This window comes from Macaca nemestrina, chromosome 16 (assembly GCF_043159975.1).
Source record: "Macaca nemestrina isolate mMacNem1 chromosome 16, mMacNem.hap1, whole genome shotgun sequence".
NCBI classification, from domain to species: domain Eukaryota; kingdom Metazoa; phylum Chordata; class Mammalia; order Primates; family Cercopithecidae; genus Macaca; species Macaca nemestrina.
Window position 1 is genome coordinate 94,609,988 of NC_092140.1, and position 24,534 is coordinate 94,634,521.

Consider the following 24,534-nt stretch of genomic DNA (forward strand, 5'->3'; position numbering starts at 1 on the left):
AAAAATTTAGACTAGGATTATAGCCCTTGCCTTGCTTTTGGAAGATTTCGTAGTGATTATTCAGAGAAGCTGATGTTCGCAATTCTAGTTAACTTGAGTTATGGTAAAATAAAATAAAACAAAACCCTATGGATGCATGTATATAAAGAAGATTGACATAAAATCATTATCCATTGTTTAATAAATGACTTGAAACCTTTTCCTGATGTAGCTAAACTTCTCTCAAAAATGAATTTTGGCTGGGCGAGGTAGCTCACACCTGTAATCTCAGCACTTTGGGAGGCCCAAGTAGGCGGATCACTTGAGCTCAGGAGTTTGAGACCAGCCTGGCCAACGTGGTGAAACCCCGTCTCTACTAAAAATACAAAAATTAGCCGGGTGTGGTGACAGGTGCCTGTAATCCCAGCTACTTGGGAGGCTGAGGCAGAAGAATCATTTGAACCAGGGAGGTGGAGGTTGCAGTGAGCCCAGATCATGCCATTGCACTCCAGCTTGGGCAACAAGAGCAAAACTCCATCTCGAAAAAAACAAAAAAAGAATTTTAATTCCCCTTTTAAATTTCCCGACACACTTTGTTTTTGCTTATTCACTAGACTAGTTGAAATAGTTTCATTTCTTTCCTTTACTTTTTTATTTTTCTGTCGCATGACCAGTAAGAGTGATATTCCATGGCATCAGGAGTGGTTGAGATGGAAATCACCAAGGGATTGATCTCTGAAGAATCCTGAGGAGTGAGTGTTCTAGGGAGATGGGAAAAAATAAAAGCAAACTCCAGTTTTCCAAAGTAAAAAGAGTTCATTTCTGCAAAGTAAGACTGATGAACCTGACAATGATTCTGAGTGAGAGTCTAGAATGGGTTATTCAAAGTCTGCTCCTAATAAAAAGTGAAGACCAAGAATTCAACAGAGGTTGTTGAAGAATATAGCATCAGATCGTCCGGAAACTTATTAGACTAGTGAATATGTAGCAGAGACGGCTAATTGTTCCCCAATAAACATTCTCCTCATCTTTTTATTAAAAGCACCCACCGAGTTTTAATTGGGAGCATGATGGCTTATATAGAGATTCCACTTTCTGCACTCCACTGTGGCTGGGTGTGGCCACATGACTAGGTTCTGGCTAATGGGGTGTAAGAAGGAGCCATCAGTCTGGTCCCTGGATTGCTCCCCTCTACTTTCTCCTTCCTTGTTCTGCGGTCTGAAAGTGGTGAGGGAACGTCATCCAAATAGTCAGAACAATACCCAGGGGACTGTGGGGCAACAGCCCAGAGGGTCCCTGAGTCCCTGGATGGCCACATGAAGAAAAAACACCTATCTCCCCCCGCAGGCTGTATGTTAAAGAGAAATAGGCCTGCATTTTATCTGAGCCACCGCATTTTTAAGTCTCCATGTGATAGCAGCTTAGGTTATATCCTAATCAAGAAAACATGGACTGTAATAAGTCATTTGCTTAGGTCTCTTATGATGTACTTCTATACAAAGAGAAGAAATGTGTGCAAGACAACATGAATTTGTAGCTGGAAGAATAATGTTACTCAAGTTGTCCTGATTAACCTAGGTTTGCAAACTATAGCCATCAGGTAGAATTTGACTCTGCATTTTGTTTTCAGTACAGAATGCTTTTAAAAATTACAATTTTTTTGAGTGTTTTTAGGACAGTATGTACTAACTCACCACAGTTCTCAGTGTCTTACTCCTGCCCCTTTGTTAGTTTATTTATTTATTTATTTATTTTGAGACAAAGTCTCACTCTGTTGCCCAGGCTGGAGTGCAGTGGCATGATCTCGACTCACTGCAACCTCTGCCACCCAGGTTCAAGTGATTCTCCATAGAGACAGGGTTTCACCATGTTGGCCAGTCTGGTCTTGAACTCCTGACCTCAAGTGATCCACCTGGTTCGGCCTTCTGAAGTGCTGGGATTTGGGATTACAGGCGTGAGCCACCGCGCCTGGCCCTCTTTATATATATATTTCTTTCTTGCTTTCTTTTTCTTTCTTTTTTTGTTTTTTTGAGATAGTCTCGTTCTGTTGCCCAGGCTGGAGTGCGGTGGCATGATCTCAGCTCATTACAACCTCCGCCTCCCGGGTTCAAGTGATTCTCCCACCTCAGCCTCCAAGTAGCTGAGATTATAGGCTAGTGCCACCACGCCCAGCTAATTTTGTATTAGTAGAGATGGGGGTTTCACTGCGTTGGCCAGGCTGGTCTTGAACTCCTGACTTCAAGTGATCTGCCTGCCTCAGCCTCCTAAAGTGCTGGGATTACAGGCGTGAGCCACCACACCTGGCCTCTTTGTTTATTTCTGTTCCTTGCTTGGCACCTGAAGGCATATGAGTTATTAGAGTAATAGACTGTGCTGCTGTTCCAAATACCCCTGACAATACTGTGGCTTAAAAATGAAAGAAGTTTGTTTCTCTCTCACCTAAAACCTGTAGGTAAACATTCCCAGTCAGTAAGTAGCTGTACCCCAAATGGTCATGAAGAGCCTTAGGTTCCTTCCAACAAGTTGTTCCCTCATCTTCAGCTGGTTGTTTGCATGATCATAGATGAGTCACAATGAATGACTCCTGCTGTCAGGAAAGGAAAGCAAATCAAACAAGCAAACATGAGGGAGGCATGGACCTATTTTAAGTGTAGAGTTTGGTGAGTTACAATGAATATATACACCTGTGCAAGCACCACCCAAATCAAGATCCAGAATTTAGGCTGTCAACCTCTTTTTTTAATTCGTTGTTTCGGTGAAGATACTTTGCCCCTGAATTTGTGGATAGCATTAAGCCAAGAAGAATAACAATCATGTTGAGTAGCATGAGAATCCAAAGGCATCTTAAGAATCCAGAGATATGAGATGAATATAATTTAGTGGGGGTAAGTGCAAGCCTTGCCCTTGAATTAAAAAATCAACCTCAGGCTGGGCAGTGGTGGCTCAGGCCTATAATTCTAGTGCTTTGAGATCAGGGTGAGAGCATTGCTTGGGGCCAGGAGTTCAAGATCATCAGCCTGGGCTACATAGTGATGCTACGTGTCCACAGATATTTTTTAAAATTAGGTGGGCATGGTGGTGTGTGCTTGTAGTCCCAGCTACTCAGGAGGCTGAGGTGGGAGGTTTGCTTGAACCCAGGAGTTTGAGGCTGCAATGAGCTATGATCGTGACCAGCCAATAACCAGAGTGAGACCCTGTCTCAAAAAACAGAAAAAGTAAAGAAACCAAAAGTCAAATTCACAAGGTAAAGAAAAACATACAAAACAAATGTGTAGCTTAATAAATCACATAAGAGAATTTTATTGTAGCTACCACTCAGCCAACTAATCAAGAAATGAAACTTTTCTAGCCCCCACTGTTGCAATCACAGCTCCCTCATATCTGCCTTAAGTAACCGCTAGCCTGACTTATAACAATTACTTCCTCACACTTATTTATAGTTCTATCACCTAAATAAATGTTCATCCTTAGATATTATCATTGAATCTTCCCCATTTTATAATTTGATACGTCTTTTTTAGTCTGCAGATTCCTTTTCTTTTTTCTTTTCTTTTCTTTTTGAGACAGAGTCTCGCTCTGTTGCCCAGGCTGGAGTGCAATGGCGCGATCTCGGCTCACTGAAACCTCTGCCTCCCAGGTTCAGGCGATTCTCCTGCCTCAGCCTCTCGAGTAGCTGGTATTACAGACACGTGCCACCACGCGCGGCTAATTTTTTCTATTTTTAGTAGAGACGGGGTTTCACCATGTTAGCCAGGATGGTCTCGATCTCCTGACCTCATGATCTTCCCACTTCAGCCTCCCAAAGTGCTGTGACTACAGGTGTGAGCCACCACACCAGCCTACAGATTCCTTTTCTATCCCTTTATTTTCTTTACAATTTTTCCATTGCAGAACGGGTACTTTTTGACCAATAGAGTTTCCTACAGTCTGGATTTTGTTGACTGCATAATACTTATTGCTCAGTTTAACAATTGTCTCTGTCCTCATTATTTCCTGCAAATTCATAACTGGATTCAGGTACTTGATCAGACTCAGGTTTGATTCCTTTGGCAAGGAGGTGGTAGTGTTCTTTCAGCAGGAAAAATATATTATCTGGTCGTTCCTCTTTTTGTGGTTTCCAGAGCTGCTGATATGTAGGGCCTAAATCTATTAATTTATTAAGGGTTTCAAAATAGTAATATTACATTTTGGTCATTGTTGCTTTATTGTTTTACTTGTATTACTTTTAAGAAGGTACACCTCCTCTAATCTATAATTTGATTATCGTAAGTGTACAGTTAATATAATTAAGGCAAATAAATGTGCAGTTAATGTAATTAAGGCAAAACAAATGCTTGCCTTTTTATTTATTTAGTCTTTTAAGAAAATTGTTTTCCTAATATCCTCCAAAGGTGACTAGTTTCTTTGATAGCATTATAAAGTCTTAAGTTTAAGCATGTTTAGTAAGTGCAGAGTTAGGGAGTCTCTAAGACCACCTTCATTTCTGACACCAAACGCACTGTTCAGGGGTTTCCAAGACCACCCTCCTTGCTGATTTCAATTTCAAGTCTGGGGGTCCCCAAGGCAACCCCCGGGTTTGAGAAATTCCCTGGAAGGACTCACAGAACGCATTGAAGTCTGTTATACCCACAGTTATGGTATATTATAGTATAATGATATTCTGGAAGAGGTCCAGATTAAAGTCGGTCGAAAAAGCAGCACATAAATCAGAGTCCAAGTAAGCGCCATGTGTAGATCTTACATTTGTCCTCTCCCAGTGAAGTGGTGGACAGTGCTACATGCTTCTAACAAGACTATCACTTTCTTCCTCTTCTTATAAGGCCACTAATTTCGTCATGAGGGGCCTACCCTCATGATCTGATCTAACCCAAATTGCCTCCCAAAAGCCTCATCTCCAAATACCATCTCACTGGGGATGAGATCTTCAACATATGAATTTTAGGGGGACATAAACATTCAGTTCATAACATGGGCTATATAGATGGGCCACAGGTGGTTATCAACTCCCTAAACATTTATATTCAAAGTTTTATACAGGTATGTTCATTTTCCTAGTAGGAGTTTTGGTTCTCATTGACATCCGAAAGAGATTACTAACCCACATTTTAAAAACCACTTTCATAAATTATGAAAAATTGCAAAAGGGAGCACATCTTTCTCCCCCTTTCAATATGAGGATAAATGAATGAATAAATGTTTCTCTTTTTTAGAAGATATAAAGTAAGAAGAATGATTTGAAAAGATATAAATTTTTCCTCCTTTTTCTATTACTGTTTTATATGACTTTCCTGGAAATTTGAGTTTGTGGAACAGCTGTGAGTTTATTTGCCATGAAAATATGGAACCAGCTGTAGAGACTATGAGAAGTGATAGGCGTGGGGGGTACTGAAAAGAATATATAGTATATATGTGGGCAAGTGGAAATCTTGTAGGCAAGTTAAGGACAAGAATTTCTGCTGTCTTTTCACCTTTAAGAAACTTCAATTGATTGTCTTGGTCCACTTAATCTGATAGCAACTTCTTTACTTCTTCCAAATGATGTCATTCTAATGATGGAATAAAACTAGAGGTGCTGCAACATTAATGATTAGTTCAATAAATTGCAAAGTTGTCTCAGGACAGGCGTGGGGTCAGGATGAAGTGTTTCTGTCAGATTTGAATCATCTTAGCTAGCTTTGCAGATTCAGTTATTTCCAGCTAGCACCTTTCCGCTTTCGTTAGAATAAAAGACATGTGACTGCTGAAAGAACCATGTATGTGGCTATATTCTAAAACGCAACTGCAGCATTTTCAGCTCTAGGTAGGTTCCTGAAGCTTTGTGTTCTGCACCCACAGCCCTCAATGTGATTCAGAGCTGGACTCATTGAATTTTCAGAGCTGTCAGAAATTAATCCTCAGAAACATTAAAAATAGGTAGACCAAACTCTGCAGCTCTGCTGAGAAAAATTACATGTATACTTGTTAGCTAGGCAGCCCAGAGGGCTCATAAGGGAATTGGCCAGCAGGGAAAGGCCTGTGGAGGTGAAAATCAGGGCAGCATTGTCCCTCTATGTGTGCACAGTGTAAAAACTTCTAACAGCATGTTTCTCTCTTAACAATTTATTGATCTGAAATCAGGTTAATTTAACTCAACAGCCTTTTATTTTTATTTTTGTTTTTTTGAGATGGAGTCTTGCTCTGTCGCCCAGACTGGAGTGCAGTGGCACAATGTCGGTTAACTGCAAGCTCTGCCTCCTGGGTTCACACCATTCTCCTGCCTCAGCCTCCTGAGCAGCTGGGACTACAGGCGCCCGGCTAATTTTTTTGTATTTTTTTAGTAGAGACGTGGTTTCACCGTGTTAGCCAGGATGGTCTCCATCTCCTGACCTCGTGATCCGCCTGCCTCGGCCTCCCAAAGTGCTGGGATTACAGGCGTGAGCCACTGTGCCTGGCCTCAACAGCCATTTTGAAGGCAGATTGATAAAATGCAGCTTGAGGGTTATAGACAGCCAAGAAGAGGGAGCATTCCCATCTTGGTTGGGATTTAGTGGTTGAAAGTTTGTAGTTAAGTGTGTCCAAGTCTTCTTAGCATCATTGGGCTGAATTGTCCTTGGCTTCTGTCTTGCACACAGTCCCTCCTTTGTTACCCAGTGGGCCAACCGTGGTCTGGCAGTGGCTTTACGGTGCTTGGAAAGTTACTCTAAGGAGGTAGCTCCCTATGCTTCAGGTTTGCACAGTGATATGAGACCTTGTACATTCCTTGTGATATATTTATATATTTAATTACTTTTTTCCTGTGGACTATGTATTTCTAAATGATATGTTTCTGTAACTGCCTTTTCTAATCAACACCTACCAAGTTCTATAGTAAGAGGCTCTAAGTATTTTATAGTTAAAGCTTCTGATTTGAGATCATGAAAAAATGCCTACTAAAACCACAATAGGTCAGGCACAGTGGCTAGCACCTGTAATCCCAGAGACTTGGGCCAGGAATTTGGGACAAGCCTTGGCAACATAGTGAGATCCCATCTCTACCAAAAAAAAAAAAAAAAAAAATTAACCAGGCATGGTAGCACATGCCTGTAGGCCCAACTACTTGGGAAGTGCAGGAGTGAAGATTGCTTGAGCCCAGGTGTTTGAGGCTGCAGTGAACTATGATTGCACCACTACACTTCAACCTGAGCAACAAAGTGGAGCCTTGTTTCTAAAAACAAAACAGGCCAGACATGGTGGCTCACGCCTGTAATCCTAGCACTTTGTGAGTGCGAGGCAGGCGTATCACTTGAGGTCAGGAGTTTGAAACCAGCCTGGCCAACATGGCAAAACCCTGTCTCTACTAGAAATACAAAAATCAGCTGGATGTGGTGGTGTGTGCCTGTAATCCCAGCTTCTCGGGAGGCTGAGACATGAGAATTGCTTGAACCCCAGCAGGTGGAGGTTGCAGTGAGTTGAGATGGAGCCTCTGTACTCCAGCCTGCACCACCTGGGTGATGGAGCAAGACTGCATCTCAAAAAATAAAAATAAAAATAAAAATAAAATAAAATAAAACTAAACTAAAGCACAACAAATTATAAATAATTTTCAAGAATATGCCTAAAAATATTAAATTATAAGTTCTAAAGTGCCAGAGAATCAACAAAATGTATACTTTCAAAGAAATTTGGAAATGTTAAAACACTTAAGTATTATAAATAAATATAAATAAAATTTTCAATATTTCTTCCCTCAAAGGAAAGCTGGATTTAGATTTGACTATAGACTAAAGATGAAACTGTAATGAGTGGTGAATCAACTATAGCCTGATATGTCATGGACCAGATTAATGTGTCAGTTCATTTGATCATAATCTACTTATATATCAGAGCATGAATTTAAAATCTTAATGTATAATTTTAGAGTAAATTATTTTTTCAAAAAAGGAGTCTTAATTTTCCTAAAAATGAACATAGAAAACCTTATCTAAAGCAAAATATACTTATAGCTGTTCATTTAGGATGTATTCTAAAATTCCTAGGGACTTTAAAACAACAACAAAAAAAATTTTTTTTTTTTTTCCAAGACGGAGTCTTGCTGTCACCCAGGCTGGAGTGCAGTGGTGCAACCTTGGCTCACTGCAACCTCTGCCTCCCTGGTTCAAGCAATTCTCCTGCCTCAGCCGCCTGAGTAGCTGGGATTACAGGAGTGAGCCACTGCATCCAGCCAACAAAAAATTTTTATATTTATTTTTTGCTTTATTATTTAGCAATTGTTCTTCATAGATTTAATCTGTATGATACTAAGTCATCATTCTGTTTCTGCAAACACACCTTAGCAAAATGAGCTAAGTATTATATAATTAGGAAACAACAATATTGAATTCATTCATAATAGTTCTTTTTCCTGTATTGTTTCAGAAACATTAAGATAAAAGAAACTTATAGTTCATTTTTACTATAATAATTTTTTTGTTAGTCAATATTTCTGGTAGACTTATATTGCTAAGACACCAAGTTCTAGCTATAGAAAATGAAGGCTAAACTACTCAAGTTTAATATTCTTTCATCATATAGTTCTTCCTCTAAATTGGTTAAATCTAATTATTATTCCTATGCAATCAAATCATGCAGACAGAATTGAAAATATAATTTTGATTTTGAAAGAGTATACCTTTGATTTTTCTAGAAAATGAGATGTGCATACCTCTAGGATGAATAATTTCCAAGTATGCATTTAAAATTCTTTTAGATATTGATTTTTAAATCATGTTTCAGAAACCATTATAGTTATGCTTACAAACACAATAACAGCCATCTCTGTAGAATTCAGTAATAGCTGTTGGACCAGAGAAATAATGTACTTCATTTTAAAAACAATTTAACATCAGCTATATATGCGCTCATACATTTGGATTTTCAATGTTTGATTAATAGAAAAATACATAGAAATAGTCTTACGTCACATTCTAGGAAATTAAACTTTGCTGAGTCATTTATTAGAACAGAGAGACCAAATCATCAATCTGTTTTAACTTTATAGTAGTCATTAGGAGCTACTGACACAGTTGAATTTTCCTTGAAAATGTTTCTTAATTGAAAAAATACTCAGATGCTAAGTCTAAAAGATTATTAAAAACCATGCAATTTATTCTCTGCTTTGTAAAAATTGAGTCATTAGTCAAGACTTTTAAAAAACTTGAATTATTTCTTTCTTGTAGTTGATGGTTATTAATTTTGAGAAACCGATACTGAGCAAAAGTGAATAGCGTGCTGATCTTGCAAAAACTCAAGCTATTGTTTTTATTTTCCTAAGGCTTGCATTTTAATGTTGTTTTCTTTATACATTAATAACTCAATGAACAAGCCCTTTAGGAATGAAGTTTCATTGTAACTCATTTGACTGATTTCAGACATATACATGTACATTAATCACGTGAAGCAGAGCTCCGCGCTTGTGTTAATGGGAGATAAAAATTTCTCTTTCAGCCGTGTTCATGTATTACATCTACCTGAGGGGCAGGCATAAAGATCATTCTGGAATATGTGAAAATTGGTTAAATCTGTCTCCCTGATCCCCATCCTTTCATTTTCTTCTCTATTCATTTCACTGAATGAGTGAATGACTCTTTTAATCATTTTGGATAGTTAGGACTTTTTGGGAACATCAGAAGGATATGGGCCTTATATTTTCCAATTTATAAGAACAGAAAGAGAGGGAGGAAGAGGATTCTTGCCTATATTGATTTTTATGCTGCAGGTGCCCTGGGAGCTCTCAGTGTGCACATGCCAACACACCCAAGAAATGAGCTGGTTAGCCTGCGTTGTTTGTAGTAGTATTTGAACTTCTCAGTGGTGCTTTCCCACTTAACCTTTATAGCATCTCTGTATGTCCTGCCTCACTTCCTGGAGCCTTTCTCTGCCATTCTTCACTCTGTCTGAATGGGAGCTGTGCTTCTCACAGGAGACTGCTGCCTAATGTCACTGCCAGTCAGCTTCCAAACACCATAGGCAATGTCACTCTTTTCACACAGCTTCTACCTTGGAAAAAGCAGAACTGAGGAAGTTTGAAAGCTGCACAATTTTTTTTTTTCAATGTGAAAGTTTAGATACTGTAAGTGTCTTTGAGTACTTATACTTACTACTTATCTCTTGGGTGGTACTTAGCACTTTAATGCATTATTTTTCTCCCACATAGGGCACTTCTCTTTTAATTTTCTCATTTTGGCAAGTTCATCTTTCAGAACTGCTAGATCACAGGAGATCATCATTGACAGACACTGAAATCCTCTTTGTTCTAAAGCCAAGTATACGACTAGACCAATGAGAATTAAGGAGACCTGAAAGGCTTTTGGCAAGATAGCATCAACATTCCCAGAACTTGGCAGGAAGGAAACTAGGAGGTGAAGACATCCATTTAAATGATTAGGGTTGGCGGGGGGAACCTCCTCAGGGTAAAGGCGGCCTTTCTAGCCATTATCTCTGCTCCCACAACCAGCTGGAGTCTAGGCCCCCTTAACTGTCAAGTCCAAAATCTCTACCATTACACTGATGGTAAAAATGGTTCCCACAGACCGTTTGCCTTCAGAAGGTTATTATTAACATGCACATGTCACATATTATCTGAAAGCAGCCTGTCTCCACCCAGCTTCTTTCTATAATATCATTTGGCCTGTGGATTAGCTAAATTAGCCTCTAAATACTGATGGCAGGAAAATCCGTCAACTATTGGGGTGTGGTACAGGTGGGAAAGAAGTATACACCTGGGTTCGGGGGGTGAAGGCAAAATAATGACACGGGATCAAGCAGGACCAAGGTAGAATTTCAACCATGATAGGTCCATTGCCTGATGTTCATGACAAGTCAGTACTCCAAGACACCAGGTTGCAGCAGAGAAAGAGGTTTAATCTTAGGGTCACCCAAAACCTCAAATACATATCTCCATGAGGAGTTTAGGGCAAGGGTTTTTAAGGGTTTTGGGGTAGGCTGAAATTTGGAGATCATTGATTCATTGAAGAGTGCAGGGTGACGTCGTGGGACAGGGAGATGAAGAAACTGCGTTATCATGCAGATTCATTTCCTATATGAAGGGTCACTGGAATTGGGGATTTGGAAAAAAACCTCTTAAGCAATTCCTAAATGAAAGCCTTATGATTCTAACGTCAGAGATCCTATCTATAAGAACAATGGGGATACAAATTAATTCTCAAGCAGATTCTAACGTCGGAAATCCTATCCATCAGGAAAATGGGAGTGCAAACGGTCAGTATCTAGTGCTACCTGACTTTCAATTACAAGGAAGTGGGCCAAAGTGCAGCTTGATCCATGGTTAATTATATGTCTTTCCAGAATTTTTCTTAATCCTGTGAGGATGGCTTCAGGATAAGGAATTTTGGAGGCCAAGAACTTCAAGGGGAGAAAACCTTAAAAAAAACTGCAAGATCCTAAGGAGAAAAGAGAAAAGAGATGAACAGAGAGGGAAAGAGAAGAGCTGCCTGTTTCTGAAACCAAAGAATTGTTGAAGGACAACTGGAATTTAGTTGTGATTTTTGATTAATAATGTATTTTTAAATTCTTTTTTTTTTGCCCTCAGAAAATCAGGCAGAAAAGAATTTTTTTTTTTTTTTTTTTTTTGAGACCGAGTCTCGCTCTGTCGCCCAGGCTGGAGTGCAGTGGCGTGATCTCGGCTCACTGCAAGCTCCGCCTCCCGGGTTCATGCCATTCTCCTGCCTCAGCCTCCCGAGTGGCTGGGACTACAGGCGCCTACCACCACACCCGGCTAATTTTTTGTATTTTTAGTGGAGACAGGTTTTCACCGTGTTAGCCAGGATGGTCTCAATCTCCTGACCTCGTGATCTGCCTGCCTCGGCCTCGCAAAGTGCTGGGATTACAAGCGTGAGCCACGGCGCCCGGCTAAGAATGTGTTTTTTTAAGTAAATTGAAATGAGGAGCTCAAAGGTCTCTGAAGGTTACTGAAGGTATAGAGGCTCTTATTATATCTCTTAATTTTTCTCTCATAGAAATTTACTAGTAAGTGAATTATTACACTAGTCTGAGACTATTTCTCTTCCAGAAAAAGAGAAAGACAAAGATAGATAGGTCTTTTTGATTTTTGACAACTCCTTATGAGCCTTTAGGACTCACATTCTCAGCCAAATATGAGACTAACCCAGAGAAGTATTGTGCTGGAGTGATCTGAATGGTTTAATGCTGAAAAGAATGGATTTAAGAAACAGGCAAAGAAAAAAAAATACAAAATACCAAACAAACTCTAGAATCTACTAATAATAAAATATCTAATGTCTTGCACTCTATAGAGTGCTTTCCCCAGACGCATGTTATCTCATCTGAAGTCCTCATGACAACAGCTCTGTGAGATAGAAGGGGAGGAATTGTTCTTGTCTTACAGATATTTGAGGTTCGAAAACATTAAGATGCTTGTTCAAGACCACACTGCCTCTCTGTGGCTGATCTGAGACTTGAACTAGATCTTTCGACGCCCAGTGTGAGATTTATATTCCACTTCTGCCCAAAGCCGTGGCAAACTTACATTTTCTTTATGGTATGTCATACGTATCTTCAGAGACAGAATTTAGTGTTCAGGCAGTATTATGGAGCGCCCTTGGGATCAACACTGTGGAAGGGAGAGGGCAGGAGCTGATTAGGCGAGGGAGAAGTGAGCTGGAATGCAGGAGCAGCAGCCTAGGCCAATGCCATGGAGAGATGGGGAGTGGAGATGACCCATCAGAGCTGCCATGCACTGGACTGCACTGGGCCAAAATGGCTGGGCCCACTTCATCACTGAAAGCCAGCTGCCCTTAGGAAGGCAGCCGGGACTAGTACTTTATTGAAGGGCCATGCGGTGAGTGGCACATCTCTGTAGCCACCATGAAGAAGGAGGTGAGGTTGTGACTCATCTTGCTTAGCTTCCAAAAAAGAAAAGAAAAGAAAAGAAAATCTGTAGTTATCTTAGTGTCGATTAGAAGCTTCTGAGAATGCTTGCTGATAATGGCCATGTAAAAACAGAAAACTCTAGTCTACCTTCTGCAGGTCTCACCATTGTAGTCTCAGCATTGCTTATCTACATTCCAAAAGAAAAGAGGCTAAGCCTCTTTCTTAACAGGTGCTAAAGAAGAGTCAGAATAGAAGGCATTATGCTCAACATAAGCATAAGGCATAGCAAGAGCATAAGGCCTGATTCCATCATCGGTGTCCCTAGAGCAGTACTTCTCAGTCCTAGTGGGCCTGTCCCTCAGTTGGGGATCTTGTGAAAATGCAGGCTCTGCTTTGATGGGTCTGGGGGTGGGGCCCAACATCCTGCATTTGTATCAAGTTGATGCTTTTGGTCCTCTGGCCACATTTTGAGTAGCAAGGCCGCTCAAACTCCTCATTCTAACTTGGTCTTCTTTGACCCAGTATCTTTATTTTGCCTCTACTCCACAAACCAGGGTGAGAAATTTATTCTCTCAAAGTTGTGGAGGCTAGAAATCTAAAATTATGTTGTCGGCAGAGCTATGCTCTTTCTGAAAGCCTTTAGGGGAGGATCCTTTTTTGTTTATTTCACTTTCGGGTAGTTCCAGGCATTTCCTAACTGTTGGCAGTATCACTCCAGTCCCTGCCTCCATCTTCCTAAACATTTTGGGAAGTGCTAATCAAGACTTCTAAAAACAGCCTATACCTTCTGACTCCTGACCCTTTTATTATGCTCTTTGCATTGTGTTTTGCTCCCTTTAGTGAGCCTGTCTCCTTTACCCCAAACTTCTCCAGAGCAGGTGTTAAAGGAGTCCTGATCCAGACCTCAAGGGAACATTCTTGGATTTCCTGCAAGAAAAAATTCAGGGCGAGTCCATAGAGTAAAGTGAAAGCAAGTTTATTATTATTGTTATTATTATCTTTATATATATTATGTTATATTATTCATTTAAATAAAAGAATGGCTAGTCCATAGACAGAGCAGCCCCAAGGACTGCTGGTTGCCCATTTTTATGTTTATTTCTTGATGATATGCTAAACAACAGGTGGATTATTCATGCCTCTCCTTTTTAGACCATATAGGGGTAACTTCCTGACATTGGCATGGTATCCGTAAACTGTCATGGCGCTGGTGGGAGTGTAGCAGTGAGGACGACCAGAGGTCCCTCTCATCAACATCTTGGTTTTGGTGGGTTTTATCTGGCTTCTTTACTGTAAGCTGTTTTAACAGCAAGATCTTTATGACCTGTATCTTGTGCTGACCTCCTATCTCATCCTGTGACTTAGAATGCCTTAACCGGCTGTAGAGCCCTTACCAGGATTACTGTGGTTTGATGAAAATGCAGACCTCTCTCTTCTCCTGTGTGTTCTTTGCTGGTAACTTAATGACACGCTAGTATTTTTGCTAGATAGGGATTGCTGATATTTTGGTTAGTGTTATAAATTTCCGGTGTGCTACATATGTTTATTGCGGCACTATTCACAATAGCAAAGACTTGGAATCAACCCAATTGTCCATCAATGATAGACTGGATTAAGAAAATGTGGCACATATACACCATGAAATACGATGCAGCCATAAAAAAGGATGAGTTCATGTCCTTTGTAGGAAACCATCATTCTCAGCAAACTGTCGCAAGGACAAAAACCAAACACCGCATGTTCTCACTCATAGGTGGGAATTGAGCAATGAGAACACTTGGACACAGGAAGGGGAACGTCACACACCGGGGCCTGTCGTGGGGTGGGGGGATGGGGGAGGGGATAGCATTAGGAGATATACCTAATGGAAATGATGAGTTAATGTGTGCAGCACACCAACATGGCACATGTATACATATGTAACAAACCTGCATGTTGTGCACATGTACCCTAGAACTTAAAGTCTAATGATGAAGGGATGGCCTGCCCCTCCACACCTGTGGGTGTTCCTCCTTAGGTGGAACAAGAGACTTGAGAAAAGAAATGAGACACAGAGACAAAGTATAGAGAAAGAAAAAGTGGGCCCAGGGGACCGGCGCTCAGCTTACAGAGGACCCACGCCAGCACCGGTCTCTGAGTTCCCTTAGTATTTATTGATAATTATCTTTACCATCTTAAAGATAAGGGAGTGGCAGGACAATAGGATCATTGTAGGGAGGAAATCGGCAGTAAGACATATGAACAAAAAACCTCTGTGACATGAATAAGTTTAAAGGAAAATGCTGTGCCTTGAGATGCATATGCAAACATCTCCATAAACCTTTTAACAGCATTGTTTCAGCCTATCACATGGGGAGAAACCTTGGACAATACCTAGCTTTCCTAGGCAGAGGTCCCTGCGACCTTTGGCCATTGGCCGTGTACGTGTCCCTGGGTAGTTGAAATTAAGAGAATGGTGATGACTTTTAACCAACAAGCTGCCTTCAGGCACTTGTTTAACAAAGGCACATCCTGCACAGCCCAAAATCCATTAAACCTTGAGTCAACGCAGCACATGTCTCTTGCAAGGACAGGGTTGGGGGTAGGGTCACAGATTAACAGCATCTCAAATACAGAACAAAATGGAGTCTCTTATGTCTACTTCTTTCTATATAGACACAGTAACAGGCTGATCTCTCTTTCTTTTCCCCACATAATAAAATAAAAATAAATAAATACATTTCCAATGTGGTTTAATTATAATATTTTTATCAGTGATTTAGAACATAATCTTCACTCTTTTTCTTCGAATCTCCTCTCTTCTCTTACTCCCTGAAGCAAATTCTGCCAAATAGAAGACTGCCGTTTGCTCAGCCACCTGGAAGTGCTTTCTGAGCCTAGACCAGAACTCTGCTCTCTGATGTGTCCCATTCTCGGAGCAGATTTTACTCCCTCATGTCAGTCACAGTCAAGGGTTTGACTTCACTTCCTATTAACCCTGTTTTTAGCACCAGGAAGAAGGATATCAGACATATTCTTTCTTTTATGAAAGTCTAGTTTCACTCCACATTACCCAAAAGTCCTTTATATGGTACATCTTAAATTTGTAAAACAGTCTTATCTGAATCTCAGTGTCTTTCTCTAGGTACGGTTTTTATGTTGTTGGATATGTTTTATTAACTGTTTATAATTTACACTTTCTAATGTGGTTTTGTGTACAATTAGATGGCAAGAAAGAGACGATGGCTATGGGAAATGTATGGATACATCTATGCACATAAAGGCATCGTTCTGTATCCCATGTAGCACCATCACAGCCATTTAAAATGCTTGAATCATTCTGGGTAACTAGATTGTGATTTTAAACAGCTCAGAAGTGACATTTTATTTATTAATTCAACAAATAATTATTGAGTGTCTACTATGTGTTACGGACTGTCCTAGACACTCATCTACCAGCCTTAAACTTTTAAATGATCTATTTCTAACATCTTCTACATTTCCTTTTGCTTTATCCTTTCAATAGTACTCTGACATGAGTCTAACCTTTTCTTGGCATCATGGGGCTGGAGACAACACGGTGGGTTGAAAAGGCACTGTGTTGGAAGTCAAGAGAACTGGACTGTAGCTTCAGTTTTACTAAAAATGATTTGTGGGACCCTACATATTTCTTTTCAGGTTGTTTTATGTAAAAGTTCCTTGTAAACTGTAGAATGCCATAAACATTTAAAGCACCATCATTATGGGCATTCATTTTAATACAGGTAATAATACACATATTTCTTCAGTAACAACTCAAATATATGGAATTGTTTGCCCTTTGCTAAATGGACCAAGATTTCAGAGCTTTTAACATGTGTATATATGTGTGTATGAAGCAAGGTTGGGTAAATTGTGGGTGAGGGGACTGGAAGAGACTCACCACTCTTGTAGATCTATTCTGGAGAGAGGTAGAGTGAATTTTCATACTGTTTTCCTTCTATTTTCAGAAAGACTTGTAGGGATAAGCTGTCGTTTAAAAAATGTGATCATGCTAAAGGAAAGCCTGTAATTTTAAAGCTTTTCCTTTTTTTTTGTGCAGTTCAACAGTAATGACCTTGAATAGAAAGCCCTTTGTTTAGCAAGGAATTCATATTTTGGATGTGCAAAGGTAGACCTAAAACTTAAGTTTGAGGCAAGGGTGAAGAACAAAACTATTCTGCAGAAGGACTAACAGAATTTGGAGGTAGGAGACTGGCAGTCAGAGCAGGTAGAATGTGTGTATGTTTGGTGGGGTGGGGGGGGTGCATCTGTGCCTCAGAGAAAAACCCAGGAAGATGGAAACAATGTAGGCCTAACATAGAGGTGGAAATGGCTGAATGAGCTTTTAGAATATTTTATTTAAATATTAAGCTGTAATCCTTCATTATCCTCAACTATCAGGACAAATCTACCATAAACAGGAGCTCCGTGTTCATAATGATAATGGGGTTTGAGGAGCAATGCACCCCTCCTCTAAGACTCCCTCTGCTATGCTGATGTGTTGGTGGAAGGAACATATTGAGGGAAGACTGAGACCTGTTGTCCGAGCAGTTGAGGCTGGCAGAAGCCCAGAGCCAGGGATCAGGGGACAAAGAAAGATGCTCACAGAACAGGAACTCATTTAGCCAAGTGTCTGAAATTCCAAAGAAATATTGGAAAGACTTCTGTACATTATATGCTATAAGTAAGGTGAGGGTTTGAGTCATTTACATTTTAATTTTAAAGGACAACATGATCACATAAAATATTATAAATTAGTATAATAGATAACAATGTATGTACTGACAAAATTAAACAGATAAATCATATTTACATATGTCCTATTTACACGTGTCCTATTTACACAAGGTCTCTTTTTTAAAAAAAGGACATATTTACATCATGTCCTATTTACACAAGGTCTCTTTTTTAAAAGAACAGTTGTTAAAGACACAGATTTTAAAAATATTTTTTTCTCCTTTACCAGAGGTAAGTCCTTTCTTGAAATAGGAGTACAGTCATGCACCACATAACGAAGTTTTTTTTGTCAATGACAGGCCACATATTTGACAGTGGTTCCATAGGATTATAATGCAGTGTTTTAACCATATCTTTTCTATGTTTGGATATGTTTAGATACACAAATACTTACTATTGTATTACAATTGCCTACAATATGCAGTACAGAAATATTCTGTACAGGTTTGTAGCCTAGGAGCAATAGACTGTGCCATATATCCTAGGTATGTAGTTGGCTGTCCCATCGAAGTTTGTGGAAATAGACGCTGTGATATTTGCACACTGATGAAACTGCCTAACAACACATTTCTCTGAATATATTCCAGACTTTAAGTGATGCATGACTGTATATCATTACCATGTATTCGATGTATACAGGATATATAATTTTGTATATTTTAAAGCTTTAAATAGATGATATATTGTATACAATCTTCTATAACTTTATTTTTCATCAGTATTATGTCTTGACATGTATCTATTTTGATACATAAGATCATTTTAACTGTTCTATGATAATTGATTGAACAAACCATAGTTTTTTAATCCATATTCCTACTACAGGACAGTTATTTCCACTTTTTTTTGAGACGGAGTCTCGCTCTGTTGCCAGGCTGGAGTGCAGTGGCGTGATCTTGGCTTATTGCAACCTCTGCCTCCCCGTTCAAGCATTCTCCTGCCTCCGCCTCTGGAGTAGCTGGGACTACAGGCGTGCAGCACCTCACCACTTTTGTGCTACTACAGTGTGGCTATATATATATATTTTGAGACAGTCCTGCCCTGTCGCCCAGGCTGGAGTACAATTGCATGATCTCAGCTCACTGCAACCTACACCTCCTGGGTTCAAGTGATTCTCCTGCCTCAGCCTCCTCAGTAGCTGGGATTATAGGCACCTACCACCACGCCGGGCTAAGTTTTGTAGAGACTGGCTAATTTTTGTATTTTCACCATGTTGGCCAGACTGGTCTTGAACTCCTGACCTCAGGTGATCCCCTGCTTCAGCCTCCCAAAGTGCTGGGATTACAGGCATGAGCCACTGCACCCAGTCTGCATAGAAGGTCCTTAATGCCTAATGAAAATGATTTCCCCTTGATTTTTTTTTCATGATTGTATCTGCCATTCTTGACTTCTTGGTCTTCCATATAAGTGAGAGTCAGCTTTTGAAAATTCTATATAGTTTCCAGTTTGGATTTTGATTGGAATTACGTCTTTTATGATTTTCAACACATTTCCCTTTTTTTTTTTTTTTTTGGTAGATTTGGGGTCTCACTATTTTTCCCAGGCTGGTCTCAAATTCCTGAACTCAAGAAATACTCTCATCTCACCCTCCCAAAGTGTTGGGATTACAGGTATGAGCCACCACCCTTGGCTAAAGTTTCAGTTTCTATCATAAGGTCTTGAATACCATTGCAATTTGCAATTTAATACTGGATATCTTATAATTTGCTGCTATTACAAATAGTTCTTTTGTTAATCACATTTTCTAAAAGTTGATTTGATTTTACTTATTGATTTTATGCCTAGCAAATGTACTGAACTCTCTTTTTAATACTAATAGTTTATAGACTTTCTCAAATTTTTCTATTGAATCAATTGCATAGTCAATGAATACTGAGAGTCTTATTTCTTTCTTTTACTTATTTTTAAATCTTTATGTATTTTTTTCTCTTGCTTATTGTATGGCCTAAGACATCCAGCACAACTTTGAACAGCAGCCTTCTTGACTTATTCCTCACTTGTGAAGAAATGGTTGTAATACTTCCCATTAATTACAATGTCCTAAAAATGACCCTTTTATCATGTCGAGAAAGTTTGCTTTCTTTAGAAAGAAAGTTTGTTATTTTATCTTTCTGTCTCTGTTCTGTATGGTTTCTTCATGTCTAGTTTAATAATTTTCTCTTCAACTGAATATAATCTGCTTTGTAAAGTATCCATTGAGTCATTACTTTCAATAAATATGTTTTTTATTCAAGAAGTTATTTTCCCCCCAGCTTTATTGAGCTATGACTGACAAATAAAACGGTAAGTATCTTTCAGGTTTATAACATAATGTTTTGTGCATATTTATTGTGAAATGATTACCACAGTCAAGCTAATTATCATATACATTACCTCACATAGTTTCCTTCAAGTCTGCTGTTTCTTTTTTATTTTCTGCCTGAACTATCCATCCTTGAAAATGAGGTATTGAAGTCTCTACTAGTATTATATTACTGTTTGTTTTCCCCTCAGCTCTTTTAATATTTGCTTTGTATGTTTAGGTGCTCTGACTTTGGGTGCATATATATTTATAATTGTTATAGCTTCTTGATGAATTGACCTCTTTATTATTATATAATGTCCTCTTTATCTCTTGTGACAGTATTTGAGTTAAAATCTGTTTTGGCTGACATAAGTATAGCCACCCCTGCTCTCTGCTGTTTACCATTTGCATGGAATATACTTTTACATTCCTTCCCTTTCAGCCTATGTTTGTTCTTTAAAGATAAAATAGGTCTCTTGTAGGTAGCATATAGTTGGATTAAAAGAATCCATTCAGCTGTTCTGTGTCTTTTGATTGAAGAATTCAATCTATTTACATTTAAAGTAATTATTGATAGGTAAAGACTTTCTATTGACATTTTATTCATTGTTTTCTGATTGTTTTGTAGTTCCTTTCTTCCATTCTTGCTATCTACATTTGTGATATGATGATATTTTTGGAGGGTTATGCTTTGATTCTCTTTTCTTTATCTTTTGTATATCTACTATAGTTTTTGTTTGGTTTTGTTTGGTGTGGGATTACCATGGGGCTTCCATAAAACATTTTATAGTTATAGTAGTCTATTTTAAGCTAGGAACAACTTCATTTCAACCGCATACAAAAGCATTACACTTTCACTTCTCATCTCCTCACATGTTATTTTAATGATGTCATAATTTATATATTTTATACTGCATATATTCATTAATTTCATTATTGTAGCTATAGTTATTTTTAATACTTTCATCTTTTAATTCTTATACTGAGGTTGAAAGTCCTTTAAACACCACTACTACAATATTATTCTGAATTTGACTATATTCTTACCTTTACAGTGCATTTTATACTTTCATATGTTTTCATGTTTTAGTTAGTATTCTTTTGTTTCAACTAGAAAGACTCCTTTTAGCATTTATTGTAAGGCAGGTCTTGTGGTGATGAACTTCCTCAGCTTTTGTTTGTCTGGGAGTCTTTATCTCTCCTTTATTTCTGTGCAGCTTTGCTGGGTATAGTATTCTTGGTTAGCAGTTTCTGTCTTTCATTACTTTTATTATATCAACCCACCCTCTCCTGGTCTGCAAAGGTTTTGTGAGAAATCGACTGATAGTCTTATGGAAGTATGCATGTATGTGATAAATAGCTTTTCTCTAGCTGCTTTCAAAGTTCTCGCTTTATTTTTCACTTTTGAGAATATGATTATAATATTATAATATGTTTTGGTGAAAATCTCTTTATGTTTAATTATTTGGGGTTCTTTGGGCTTCAAGGATCTGAATGTTCATTTACGTATCCAGGTTTGGAAAGTGTTCTGACATTATTTCTGTAAATATGCTGTTTATTTTACTTTCTCTGTTCTTTCTCAAACTCCTATAATGCATATATTGCTTCCGTTGATGCTGTCCCATAAGTCTCATAAGCTTTTTTCATTCTTTTTTTAAACATTTATTCCTCTAACTGAATAATTTCCCACAATCTGTTTTCGAACTCACTGACTCTTTCTTCTATTTGATCAAGTTCTGCCACCGAAGCTCTCTATGGAATTTTTTTAGTTCAGTCATTGTATTCTTCAGCCCCAGAATTTATGTTTGACTTTTTATGGCTTCTATCTCTTTGGTGAACTTCTCATTTTGTTCATATATTGTTTTCCTGATTTCATTTTGTTGTCTGTGTTCTAGTATCACTGACTGAACTTCTTTAAGATGATTGTTTTGAAATATTTGTCACATAGTTTCTAGGTCTCGAATTCTTTAGGATCAGTAACTAGTGCTTTATTTTGTTCCTTTGTTGGTATCAAGTTCCCCTGATTGTTTGTGATCATTGTGGATTTACGTTGGTGTCTGTGCATTTGAGGAAGTAGGCATCTCTTGCAGTCTTTGCAACTGACTGCAGCATGGAAAACTGTTTACAAATCAGCCTGTCCAGGGATTCAGGCTGGAACAGCTGGTGAGGCCTATGAGCAGGTTTGCTGCTGAAGTCCTTGGGTAGACTGTCTTGGTGACTCATCTGTGGGTATTTGGGCCTGATACCTTGGTCCATAAGACATGGGCCTGGTTCTGGGGCAGTCCTGGAGCCTCCATTTGTGGAAGGTGTCCTGGAGCTGAGGTAGGCTTGTATGGAGTCCGGGTGCTTAGGGGCCGGCCTGGGGGCGTTGTGGGGCTGGCCTGTTGTTGGAGTGGGCTTGGAGCTATAGGGGCTGGCCTGGCTCTAAGGTTCACTGGGGCTGGTCTAGTCCTGTGGTCTGTGGCAAAGTTGGGTGATCAGTCTCCTTCCCCCACACAGATGGTCTCTCTCTGTGCATGCTGCACAGGCTTGGGTCATGGGTGAATGGTATGGGTAATATGAAACTGTCTTTCTTTCCCTCTTCAATGTGTTTTTTCTTATTTCTGTGTTCCACACAGGTGCCATAACCTTTCACCTGGGTTCCTTAGCTCTTGTGAAGGTATCTTCATGCATGGATGGTAGTTCAAATTGATGTTTCTTTGAAAGGTAAGTGCTGAAAACTCCTATTCTGTGCTATCTTGTTAATGTCACTCCCAGATACTCGGGTTTTCAAGGCATTATTCACAGAGTTGTGTTCATTTTATGGTTTCAATTTCTTTTTTAATTCTTAAATATTCTTGAAGAATGTATTTTATAGATTTTAGCAGATATTTCTATTACCTGAAAATTTTTTTTTTGTTTTGATTTGGTTTTGGTTTTGATTCCCATCATAATTTTTATGTGTTTGTTGAATCTCACTTATGGTACATTATTTCCTCAAGATTTACTAACTTGGGATTATGAATTCATCCTCTGTGAGACATTATCTGTGCAAGTCTATAAAGGCTAATATAAGGATATAACATTCTGGACTAATATAAGGATATAACATTCTGGGAGGACTAAGTTGGGGATATGTGTTTTAGAGAAGATTATGTTTGCTTCTTCCAATTACAACAGAGGTATCATATTCTAAGATAAATTTTTAGGTAAATTTCTTGGCTTGGGAGTTTATAGACCACAGAAAGTCTAAATTTGTGGTACAAATCCAAATGGATGTCACACACACACATACATATATACACACATACTCATATATATGCATACATACTTTCTTAAAATATCTGAGCTTAGAAATAAGAATATAGGCCAGGCACAGTGGCTCACGCCTGTGGTCCCAGCACTTTGGGAGGCCGAGATGGGTGGATCTCTTGAGGTTAGGAGTTTGAGACAAGCCTGGCCAGCGTGGCAAAACGTCATCTCTACAGAAAATTCAAAAATTAGCTGGGCGTAGTGGCAGGAGCTGTAATCCCAGCTACTTAGGAGGCTAAGGCATGAGAATCACTTGAACCTGGGAGGTGGAGGCAGCCTGAGTGATGGTGAGTGTGACTCCATCTCAAAACAATGAAAAATAAATAAATAAAATAGGAAAATAATCTTGTTAAAATTACATGTGAATTATAGAAAAATGGGTTCTGAGTAGATAAGGATCTCTGCGATGACTGAAATTTATGAGATCAAGACGTATCTATCACTTGTTGAATAATTAATGAGTTTCAGGCTATGTGCTAGAGTATACTTGTTTACTTAAAACTTCCAGTAATTTTGTGAAGTGGTTATTATTTTTTATATTTTAAAGATGAATAAACTGAGAATAAATGGTAGCATCAGGCTATTTTACTCAAATGTCACCTCTTACTGAATACATTCATTGCTGTTTCTCTTCCTCTGACAATAATTCTCTTAACTTCCCTGATTTATTTTTTCCTTTAGAACTTCTCATCCTCTACTGTATTATAAATTTTCCTTTATTATTGTTTGTCCCACCTACTCCCCAAGAATGAAAGCTCCATTTAGACAGGTTTATGTTTTTACTGTTATTTTTTTATTACCTAGAATATTTCCTCACATAGTGAGTACTCAATAAATATTTGTGAATGAATGAATTATTCAAATGAGATGCTCTGTGCTTTTTTCTATACACGTCTTACTTCTAAACTTTAATTTATGAATCTGCGACAACTGTTTGTCTTTAGTTCCTTAAAGGCCTTTAAAAATAGTGGGTTTTTTTTTTTCAAGTTAACTGTGTTCTGAGAAGGTGAGGTTGCCAAATAAATTAATTCCAATGTGTGAGGTGTTTCTGTGTATGTTTGTGTCTGTGAAAGTACGTACTTGTGAATAAATAATGCTCAACTTCCAGCAAATTAAATGCTATTTGAAAGCATATGGCAATATATAAAGTACTGTTCAGGTGGGATGTATTGATATTATTATTCTGTTGCTATATGAGGGTTGTCAGCAAGTTAGATCCATGTTACCACGTTAGGGCACTTTTAGCAAGCTGAAAGCATAAAAATGAATGTTATCAATCAGTTTGCTTTCTTATGTGCTCAATATAAGTGTCCATCTTACTTTTGGCCTCCATCCTGTCTTCACACTGCCTACACAGGGAAAGAGAGAAAACAATAGAAATATAGAGGTAGGACAGA

General features: G+C 38.7%; 1 long non-coding RNA gene across 8 annotated transcripts in view; it reads left to right on the forward strand.

The window, feature by feature from the left end:
* Positions 1 to 24,534, forward strand: part of LOC105485992 (uncharacterized) — a 539,662-nt gene that overhangs the window by 7,951 nt on the left and 507,177 nt on the right. For 7 of the 8 annotated variants that reach the window (XR_011615075.1, XR_011615074.1, XR_011615073.1 and 4 more), the window contains exons 4-5: positions 19,080 to 19,172; positions 22,465 to 22,552. This is a non-coding gene — a long non-coding RNA (uncharacterized lncRNA). The remainder of the gene's footprint in view (positions 1 to 19,079; positions 19,173 to 22,464; positions 22,553 to 24,534) is intronic. The other variant, XR_011615078.1, reaches the window with a different exon arrangement.